Here is an 11,312-nt window from a genome sequence, read left to right as displayed (position 1 = left end):
TTTTATCTAATTTCTACGAGCATGTCACATGTGCAACCAGAGGAAAAAAAACTCTAGACCACCTTTACTTCATACACAGAGATGCAAATCTGACCAGAATTCTACCCTGACTCCTGTTTACAAGGAAAATCTAAAGCAGGAAGTACCAGTGTCTCGCTCAATACGGAAGTGGTCAAACTACAGGACTGTTTTGCTAGCACAGACGAATATGCAGTGGTGTAAAGTAAATAATTTCAAGTACTACTTTTGTCGTTTTTTGGGGTATCTGTACTTAAATTTTTTTGACCACTTTTAATTTTACTTCACTACATTCCTTGAAAATAATGTACTTTTTACTCCATACATTTTCCCTGACACCCAAAGTACTCGTTACATTTTGAATGCTTAACAGGACAGGATAAGTGTAAAATTCATGCACTTATCAAGTGAACACGTGGTCAGCCTCTGATCTGCTGGGCTCAATAAACACAAATGCATAATTTGTCTATGTTTGGGTGTGCCCCTCGCTATCCGTAAATTTGAAAAACAATAAATGGTGTCATCTGGTTTGCTTAATATAAGGAATTTGAAGTGATTTATACTTTTACATTTGATAATAAGTATTTTACTGGGTGACTTTCTATTAATTATGGTATCAATACTTTTACTTAAGTATCACAATTTGTTACGTTTCCCACCACTGGGAATATGTTCCGGGATTCTTCCGATGACATTGAGGAGTATACCACATCAGTCACCTGCTTCCTCAATAAGTGCATCGACGATGTCGTCCCCACAGTGACCATACGTACATATCCCAACCAGAAGCCAAGGATTACAGGCAACCTCTGCACTGAGCTAAAGGCTAGAGCTGCCACTTTCAAGGAGTGGGACTCTAATCCGGACGCTTATAAGAAATCCTGCTATGCCCTCTGACGAACCATGCATGAGGGCACCACCTGATCTGGACGACTGTATTATCTCACACTCTTTAGCTGATGTTAATAAGACCTATAAACAGGTCAACATTCACAAGGCTGCAGGGCCAGATGGATATCCAGGATGAGTACCTAGAGCTTGCGCTGACCAACTGGCAAGGGAACAGTCAACATGAGACATGTTGACTGAAAATGGTGCTGACAGAGGGCTGCCGTGCATATAGCTCTTAGGAAACTTTGCAGCATTTTGCTTTTTATATATTATTTCTTACATTATTAGGCCAGAAATGTTTTGTGTGTTATTACGTACAGCTGGGAAGAACTATTTGATATCAGAACGGCGGTAACTCACCAGCACGACCAGGAATAGGACTTTCTAGAATCGGATCCTTTGTTTGCAACCCCCAGGGTAATTGAACTGATTCCAGAAGCCTACTCAAAACACTGCCGGTGGAGGAGAGGTACTTGGAGGGGATTTCTAGTCCGACTTAGAGGCGTGCACACTACCCACCGCTTCCAAGTATAATACTCGCCAATGTTCAGTCTCTGTTTCATGGAAACATGGCTCTTTCGGGATATACTATCTGAGTCCGACCAGCCAGTTGGGTTCTCAGTTCATCGCGCAAACATAAATAAATAGAAGGGTGGGGGTGTATGTTTCATGGTTAATGACTCATGGTGTTATTGTGATAACATGCAGGAACTCAAGTCCTTTTGTTCACCCGACCTAGAATACCACACAATCTTATGCTGACCATATTATCTCCCAAGAGAATTCTCTTCGGTTAGTCACAGCCGTGTGGTATCGGCTTGAGGGGGGATATACAACGGCCCTTAAAGAACTTCACTGGACTTCATGCAAACTGGAAACCACATTTCCTGAGGCAGCATTTATTGTAGCTGGGGATTTTAACAAAGCACATTTGAGAAAAAGTCTGCCGAAGTTCTATCAACACATTGACTGTAGTACTCACGCCCCTCCCCCACCCTCCTTTCTGGAAATCTGTCCAACTCCATTTTGCTCCGCCCTTCCTATAGGCAGAAAGTCAAACAGGAAGTACCCGTGCTAAGTACTATTCAACGCTGGTCTGACCAATCGGAATCCACACTTCAAGATTATTTTGATAACGAGGACTGGGATATGTTCCGGGTAGCCTCTGATAATAATACTGACGAATATACTGATACGTGGACTGAGTTTATCAGGAAGTGTATAGGAGATGTTGTACCCACTGTGACTATTAAAACCTACCCTAACCAAACACCGTGGATAGATAGCAGCATTTGTGCAAACTGAAAGCACGAACCACCGCATTTAACCATGGCAAGGTGACTGGGAATATGGCAGAGTACAAACAGTTATTCCGCCCACAAGGCAATCAAACAGGCAAAATGTTAGTATAGAGACAAAGTGGAGTCGCAATTCAACAGCTCAGACACGGCTCAGGTGTATGTGGCAGGGTCTACAGACAATCATGGACTACAAAAGAAAAACCAGCCATGTCCCGGACACCGACGTCTTGCTTCCGGACAAACTAAACACTTTCTTTGCCCGCTTTGAGGACAACACAGTGCCACCGACACGGCCCGCTACCAAGGACTGTGGGTTCTCCTCCATGGCTGACGTGAGTAAGACATTTAAGCGTGTTAACCCTCGCAAGGCTGCCGGCCCAGACGGCATCCCTAGCCACATCCTCAGAGCATGCGAAGACCAGATGTCTGGTGTGTTTACGAACATATTCAATTTCTCCTGCTGTCCCCACATGCTTCAAGATGGCCACCATTGTTCCTATACCCAAGAAAGCAAAGGTAACTGAACTAAATGACTATCGCCCCATAGCACTCCTGTTATCATGAAGTGCTTTGAGAGGCTAGTAAAGGATCATATCACCTCTACCTTACCTGTCTCCCTAGACCCACTTAAATTTGCTTACCGCCCCAACAGATCCACAGACAATACAATCGCCTTCACACTGCACCCTGCCCTATCCCATCTGGACAAGAGGAATACCTATGTAAGAATGCTGTTCATTGACTACATCTCAGCATTCAACACCATAGTACCCTCAACTCCTCATTAAGCTCGAGGCCTTGGGTCTGAACCCTGCCCTGTGCAACTGGGTCCTGGACCCAGATGGTGATGGTAGGAAACAACACCTCCACTTCTCTGATACTCAACACTGGGGCCCCACAAGGGTGCATGCTCAGCCCCGTCCTGTACTCCCTGTTCACCCATGATTACATGGCCACGCAGGCCTCCAAATTAATCATCAAGTTTGCAGACGACACCACAGTAGTAGGCTTGATTACCAACAATGACGAGACGGCCTACAGGGAGGAGGTGAGGGCTCTGGGAGTGTGGTGCCAGGAAAATAACCTCTCTCTCAACATCACCAAAACAAAGGAGATGATCATGGACTTCAGGAAACAGCTGCTGGAGCACTCCCCTATCCACATCGACAGGACTGCAGTGGAGAAGGTGGACAACTTAAAGTTCCTTGGCGTACACATCAATCACCAACTGAAATGGTGTGTGGTGAAGGTGTGTGGTGAAGAAGGCGCAACAGCAACCTCAGGAGGCTGAATAAATGTGGCTTGGCAACTAAAACCCTCACAAACCTTTACAGATGCACAATTGAGAGCGTCCTGTCGAGCTGTATCACACGCCTGATACGGCAACTGCACCGCCCGCAACCACAGGGCTCTCCAGAGGGTGGTGCGGTCTACACAACGCATCACCGGGGGCAAACTACCTGCCCTCTAGGACACCTACAGCACCCGATGTCACAGGATGTCCAGAAAGATCATCAAGGACAGCAACCACTCAAGCCACTGCCCATTCACCCTGCTATCATCCAGAACGCGAGGTCAGTACAGGTGCATCAAAGCTGGGACCGAGAGACAAAAAACAGCTTTATCTCAAGGCCATCAGACTGTTAAATAGCCATCTCTAGCACATTAGAGGCTGCTGCCTATATACATAGACTTGAAATCACTGGTCACTTTAATAATGTTTACATATTTTGTGTTACTCATCTCATATGTATATACTGTATTCTATTCTACTGTATCTTTGTCTATGCCGCTCTGACATTGCTCATCCATATATTTATATATACTTAATTCCATTACATTACTTAGATTTGTGTGTATTGGGTACATGTTGTGAAATTGTTAGATATTACTTGTTTGATATTACTGCACAGTCGAAGTTAGAATATACAAGCATTTTGCTAAACCCACAATAACATCTGCTAAACCTGAAAAAAAAGCTCATCACTAAGCTAAGGACCCTGGGACTAAACACCTCCCTCTGCAACTGGATCCTGGACTTCTTGACAGGCCGTCCCCAGGTGGTAAGGGTAGGTAGGCAACAACACATGCCACGCTGATCCTCAACACGGGGGCCCTTCAGCGGTGCATGCTTAGTCCCCTCCAGTACTCCCTGGTCACCCACGACTGCGTGGCCAAGCATGACTCCAACACCATCATTACGTTTGCAGACAACACAACATTGGTAGGCTTGATCACAGACAACAATGAGACAGCCTATAGGGAGGAGGTCAGAGACCTGGCAGTGTGGTGCATTTCACGGTGTTGTATTCGGCGAATGTGACAAATACAATTTGATTTGATTTGAAGAGTGCACGGCAACGCCTATTCCCCCTCGGACTGATTTGGCATGGGTCCTCAGATCCTCAAATAAGTTCTACTGCTGCACCATCGAGAGCATCCTCAATTGTTGCATCACTGCTTGGTATGGCAACTGCTCAGCATCTGACACCAAGGCACTACAAAAGGTTGTGCATAAGCTTCCTGCCATCCACAACCACTATACCAGGCAGTGTCAGAGTACTGCCCTGAAAATGTTCAAATTCTTCAGCCATAGACTATTCTTCCTGCTACCGCACGACAAGCGGTACCGGCGCGCCAGGTGTATGTCCAAAAGGCTCCTTAACAGCTTCCACCCCAAGCTAAACAGTTAATCAAATGGCTACCCTATTTGCATTGAACCCCTTTTTTTTACGCTGGTGCTACTAGCTGTTTATTACGTATGCATAGTAATTTTACTCCTACCTACATGTACATATTACCTCGACTAACCTGTACCCACGCACATTGACTCGGTACAATCCCCTGTATATAGCCTCGTTATTGTTATTTTGAGTTACTTTTTTTTAAAGAGGCAATTATTTTCTTACTTTTTGAAAAACTCTGCATTGTTGGCTAAGGGCTTGTTACCGTGACATGCTTATTTACATCTACACTTGTTGTATTAGGCTCATGTGGCAAATTAATATTTGATTCCTTTCCTATTGATGTAACTAAATATGTTGGCTAGATTCACAACGAGTGTAGCTTTAATTGAGTACCCTGCATGTGTGTTTTAATGAAAGTTTGAGTTGTATTAAGTACTATTAGTTGTCACTCTGAAATTTCCGCTGATGTCCGCTGATGTTGATCCCTGTACAGGGACAGCAGCCGTAACAGGTTTTAATAGCAATGAACATGAGAATATTGTGGTACCGATAAACAATTTTAGAATAGTGCTATAAATATTCTAGTGTTATAAAACATTAAAGTTGTTAAATGTCATTAATTAATCTGAATGTATACTTAGAATAGCATTATTACAAATCTATTAATATTATCATACTATCTTCAATATTTCTGATGGGTGTACAGTATATCCTATTTACACTAGATATGAAATCCACAGTGACATGGAACTCAGTGTATTCAACTTGAACTCAAAGGGGTAAGGATTTGTATTTTTGGTGTCACATAGACATAATAGGTAAACAAGTAGCCTACATCAATATTTAATGTAACATGCTGACCACACTGCTTGGGGCGCATGCACAAGCTTTGCAAATTCATTGTACACATAAATGTTATTCAATCATTGCACCCACACTTCTCGCGCATAAACGAGTGTCTGCATAGCCATAAATGTTTAATGCTTTTCGACCTGTACCCAAATTCATACAGTTGGGTCAGTTGGCTTTGATATTTCAACCTGGGTGTTCTGATCACTTCTGGTGTGGGTGGACAAAATCAACATGGGCACGATTGCGCACGCACTTGTAAGGGTTTTATTAAGGTGCTCTTCCCGTTACTAAACTTAACCCTGTAATGGTCATATCCCGATTCCTCTTCCATATTATTGTGTTTACCCTTATAGGAGACCACTGCAGCACCAGCGCTGCCTGATTGAGCTGCAGCATTTCTCATACTGCTTACTGGCAACACAGTCCTTTAATTTCACCTGAGCCAATCAATACTATAGGCAGTGGCTCCTTACGTGCAACCTATTCTGCTTGAATCAGACTCATCTCCAGGAGTTTCGGGACAACATGCTGATGAGCACATTTTAAAGTAATGTTGCTATGTCTTATTTCAATAAATGTTTTGAATGTGTATGTTTTGGGAGGTTATCATCTGATCATAATACCTTAATTTAAATGCTTGCTATCAAAGTTCAGTGGAGCAACATTGCTGATTTTATACAGCACCTGTTGCTGGGCTGCAACCTGGACTCAGGACTAAACGATACACTTTAATTAGTATGGTATGTTACATTTTGTATGGTATTTATCCATTTTTGTATGATATGTTATGAATTATAATTCGTATGATATGTTCTTATTTAAAAAATTGCAATCATACAATGTTCTATGAATTTGCTAAACGTATGATGTGTTATGAATTCCAATGTGTTGTTGTTAATGTTAGCTAGGTGGCTAACATTAGATAGGGTTAGGGGTAAGGCTAGCTATCGTGCTAAGTTGCAAAGTATCTAAAAAGTAGTAAGTAGTTGCTAATTAGCTATAATGCTAAAATTGTGCATGGTGAGATTCCAACACGCAACCTTTGGATTGCTAGACGTTTGTGTTATACACCCACCTATCCACCCCAACCAACCGAAGTAACCTTCTGTCTTATGTAACTATACCAAATGTAACATATCATACTAATTTAAGTGTCTCAGATTTCCATTTACTATGGTATGTCTAGTCTGAGACCAGGCTGGTCCTGATCAAGGATCTTTGATCCTTTGCAATGCCTTGCTGCTGAGTTGCAGTTACCCCTGTATGTCAGCAGATGGCAGCAAGAGCTCAGCATACACACTGCCTTGCTGAATTAATTAATGATGGCCAAAAGAGGTGTGTGTGTGTGTGTGTGTGTGTGTGTGTGTGTGTGTGTGTGTGTGTGAAGTTGGGGCGAGGGGGACATAAACCATGAACGAGGCTGTCTAATGCTGCTATACGTCAGTCTAAATGATCCCATCCTAAAAGTATTGTTGTGTCATTCCAAGCACTTTCAAAAACCCACTGAATAGCTTGTCTGAAAAAATAAATGACAATGGCAATTACAGAACTGCAGAGATGAAGAATACAGACAGGGTATTGGGTTTAGCTCTGCATGAGATGAACATTGTGAGAAAAAAAAAAAAAAAAAAAGCTTGACTTGTCCATGACTCACTGCATATTCATCAAAATGTCATATCACTTCGATGCCCCAAATACTGCTGAATCAACCCTCAGAACTGCACCTGCAGGGAGGTAACGTGTAGATTCAAAATGTTTTCCCATAAACCTTATTCAGTCACCTTTTGAATCACAATATTTGTCTGTGATAGTCGATGAATTTGTAGAGCATACTGTACGCGTGTGAGTGTCAGCATAAAAGTGTGTCTATATATATATAATATATATTCCTGTATGTGTTCGCACGTGCGCATATTGATGTGCGTGTGTTTGTGAGTGATGGAGAGTGAGGGAGAGTCTTTCACAGCTCACTGCACAGCTAGATTGCCTGCAGAAGAGGTGACAGCAATGAGAGAAAAATGAGAGAGGCAGAGCCAGAAGAGAAGAGGGCAACACCCTAAGAAGGGGTAAGTATGGGAGGAAAGATATGTGATATGTATACCTCGTTTTAGACAGAGACACAGTATGTGTTAGAAAAACACAACAGCAATTGTGAAATTACATGGCATTTGATGTGGTGCTATCTAATGACATGAAGCAAACACATGAATCACTGAGAGAGGAGGACGGAGGGTGAATAGAGGATTTTGAAAGAGTGGCGCTTTCAGGGTAGGGGGAGGGACTCTAAAGACTCATGACAAAGGGGTAGAGGGGAGGTCAGCCTGAGAGCTGAGGAGATGGGAAGAGGAACAACAACATGGTAGGTTGTGGGTAGGGGGCAGGGGTGGGTGGGGGGGTGGAGAGTCAGTTTGTGTGGCGGAGGCATCGATTGATTTATTCCGGTTGTATCGATCAACCGACAGCCCTGTCCCGTGAAGGAAAGCATGAGGATTAAGGCACTGGCTTGTGTAATGAATGAGGTTCCTGGAGTGGGGAGAGAGGGGCTGGCACTAAATCAGTGTGGTGTTGAGCATCCACATGGGCCCAAGACACATGAACGAGCTACAACAAGGTGTGTGTGTGCTTAGGCAGTGGCAATGAGCTGTCTAAATCAGTGTGCAGTTAGAGCAGGCAACAACAGTTGCTTCCCAATGAGTCAGTCCCCATGCAGAGACTGCCTGCTTGTGCCGGGTGGCCTTAACCCACAATAGAGACAAACACAGAGCTGTTTGCATGCTAATTATGACAATCACATTTGATGCGGTTGAGAACTTGTGCCTGCGCTTCATTTCTCCTAACTGGACTTCTTTACACCTAATTGGCTGCATTGTATCTAAGAATCAAACAGAATTATATATCTTAATTGAATCCACAATGACTATCGTAATATGATTTGGAATGTAATTAGTTGGCGGGTTCCGTTACTTTTCCAGGGCTATGGCTCGAAGTCGAGTCCATTGGGCTTTGAGCAGAATGAAATTGGATTGACTGATTGATTTATGTATGTCAAATGAAGGACACACAGACAGAGAAGTTCCACGCAGAGAAAAAGAGGGAAAGAGGAGGGGAATCACGGATGGATGGACGGATGAAGCAGAGGCAGTGGATTAGGGTGGTGGGGTATAGAAAGAGACAGAGGCAAATGGAGTGTGAGAGACACGAGGGAAAGAAACTCCGACTCATGCCTGCTGACCTCACCTCTACTCTCAGATAATCAATACAGAGGGGATTGGGGGTGGGGGTGGGGGGGGCTGTTTGTGTCACTCCCAATAAAGATCGTAAATACAGTGACATTGTGCCCCCCCCCATCCAACCTTGTGACATGTTTCTATTTAACATGGTATCCTGGTAATCCTATGAAAGACAAGAGGCCTGGAGCACTTAGTCTGTCCTCTAGAGGAGGGGGGGATGGGGGACAAATTATTGTTTCTCCGGGCCTACACGTCTGTTTCCAGTCAAGTGTGTTCATCAAAATGGACAAAATCTACAGGAATGCATACAGTATATGCCAGCGTACATCTCTGCCTGAGATGATAAAATACAAAATGGTTACTTCCTCCTTCGGACAGCTAAGCACAGAACCGAGGAAAGAGGCATTTATTTTCTGAGCTAAATTAGTTCCTTGGAAGGTGCCTACTGTTCTTAGCAGCTTGTCCCAGCACACTAATTCAACTGTTCTGCCTGCGGCTATGGAATCCTGACCTGTTCACCGGACGTGCTACCTGTCCCAGACCTGCTGTTTTCAACTCTCTAGAGGCAGCAGGAGTGGTAGGGATACTCTTAATGATCGGCTATGAAAAGCCAACTGACATTTACTCCTGAGGTGCTGACTTGCTGCACCCTCGACAACTACTGTGATTATTATTATTTGACCATGCTGGTCATTTATGAACATTTGAACATCTTGGCCATGTTCTGTTATAATCTCCACCCGGCAGAGCCAGAAGAGGACTGGCCACCCCTCATAGCCTGGTTCCTCTCTAGGTTTCTTCCTAGGTTTTGGCCTTTCTAGGGAGTTTTTCCTAGCCACCATGCTTCTACGCCTGCATTGCTTGCTGTTTGGGGTTTTAGGCTGGGTTTCTGTACAGCACTTTGAGATATCAGCTGATGTACGAAGGGCTATATAATTACATTTGATTTGATTCCCTTGTTTGTCACATTCTTATAGTCAGCAGAATTGCTGTGATAATGTCCCTTCAGTATTAGGGAGTCCAGTAGGATGAGACGTAGTTTAAAAATGCTCATAAACAGGCCAGTGAGAACAGGTTATAGGAGCTGCATGTGTTTGAACAGAGGAAATCAAGAACAGAGGACCATGAGTAATGGTAATCATTGTGGGTCTATCAGCTGTGTGTGTGTGTGTGTGTGTGTGTATTTGCCTGTGGGATATGAGGGGGCAGAAGCAGTGGAAATCAAAACATCTATACCACAGCTAACAGAGCTGCTTGGCTTCTGTTGAGAACAACTGTGTTAGGTAGACAACTTTAATGAGGAACACACACACACACACACACACACACACACACAAACAAAAACCAGGCTCTGGACTCCACAAGGCTTTGCATGTCTCCTTTACTCACATAGAAAAGAGACATCTTTATACAAAATAGTTAATTGTTCCTCAGTATAACACAGAGTCCAACAAAGGAGGATGTTTCAAAAGCAGCAACCTACAAAAAGTACACAGGGAAAATATGGAAGGGCAGACCAAAAGTAAAGAACAGAAAGCACACTACTGATAACAGTCAAATAATTCCTTGCTCGGATTCTTAAACCATCAAACCACGGACCCTTGTGTTTGTTGGCGCCTGAAATCTGGATCCACTCAGCATACCAAAGGCTATCCACCTCCTGTGTGGGTTGGGTGATGGGCACTCCACGAAGGGAAGGGGCATGAAGAGGGCGCGCTGAATGTGGATTTAAATGTGCAATAAAAGGATGATAATGATGATTATGATGAGAGCACCATTTCACCCGGAAAGCTTAAAAAAAGTGTGCTGGGTGACGACTCCCAAGCTGACCCCGTTTGCGCTCTCTGTTATTGTGCGGTTCACATCGGTCTGAGCACAGACAGCAGAAGTATATTCTCTTGACAGAAACACCGACTCGGCAAACAAGGTGAGGAGACGTCTGTGTTAATGGGCTGCAGGTGGAACAACTGCACCTCTGATTCTTCAGGAGCCACACGATCTGACACACACACACACACACACACGCACACACACACATACAGTACACACACACACACACATACAGTACACACACACACGCATACAGTGTACACACACACACGCATACAGTGTACACACACACACACACACACACACACCAACTGCTGGTCCAGTCAGCAGGAGCAGTAAAATATGCAGATGGTCAAAATAACTAAACAAAATGACCGCAAGTGCTGCCTGCTCTTACGGCGATGCACACAATCTGCATACCTACTAAGGTTCTGTGTAGCTCAGTTGGTAGAGCATGGTGCTTGCAACACCATGGTTGTGGGTTTGATTCCCACAGGGGACCA

General features: G+C 43.9%; 1 non-coding gene across 1 annotated transcript; it reads left to right on the top strand.

The window, feature by feature from the left end:
- Positions 1–11,236: 11,236 nt before the first annotated feature.
- Positions 11,237–11,312, top strand: trnaa-ugc (transfer RNA alanine (anticodon UGC)). The gene has a single exon. It is a non-coding gene; the product is annotated as a tRNA-Ala (tRNA).

This window comes from Oncorhynchus clarkii, chromosome 10, assembly GCF_045791955.1.
Source record: "Oncorhynchus clarkii lewisi isolate Uvic-CL-2024 chromosome 10, UVic_Ocla_1.0, whole genome shotgun sequence".
In the NCBI taxonomy this organism is placed as follows: domain Eukaryota; kingdom Metazoa; phylum Chordata; class Actinopteri; order Salmoniformes; family Salmonidae; genus Oncorhynchus; species Oncorhynchus clarkii.
This window is presented reverse-complemented; position numbering and strand designations above follow the sequence as displayed.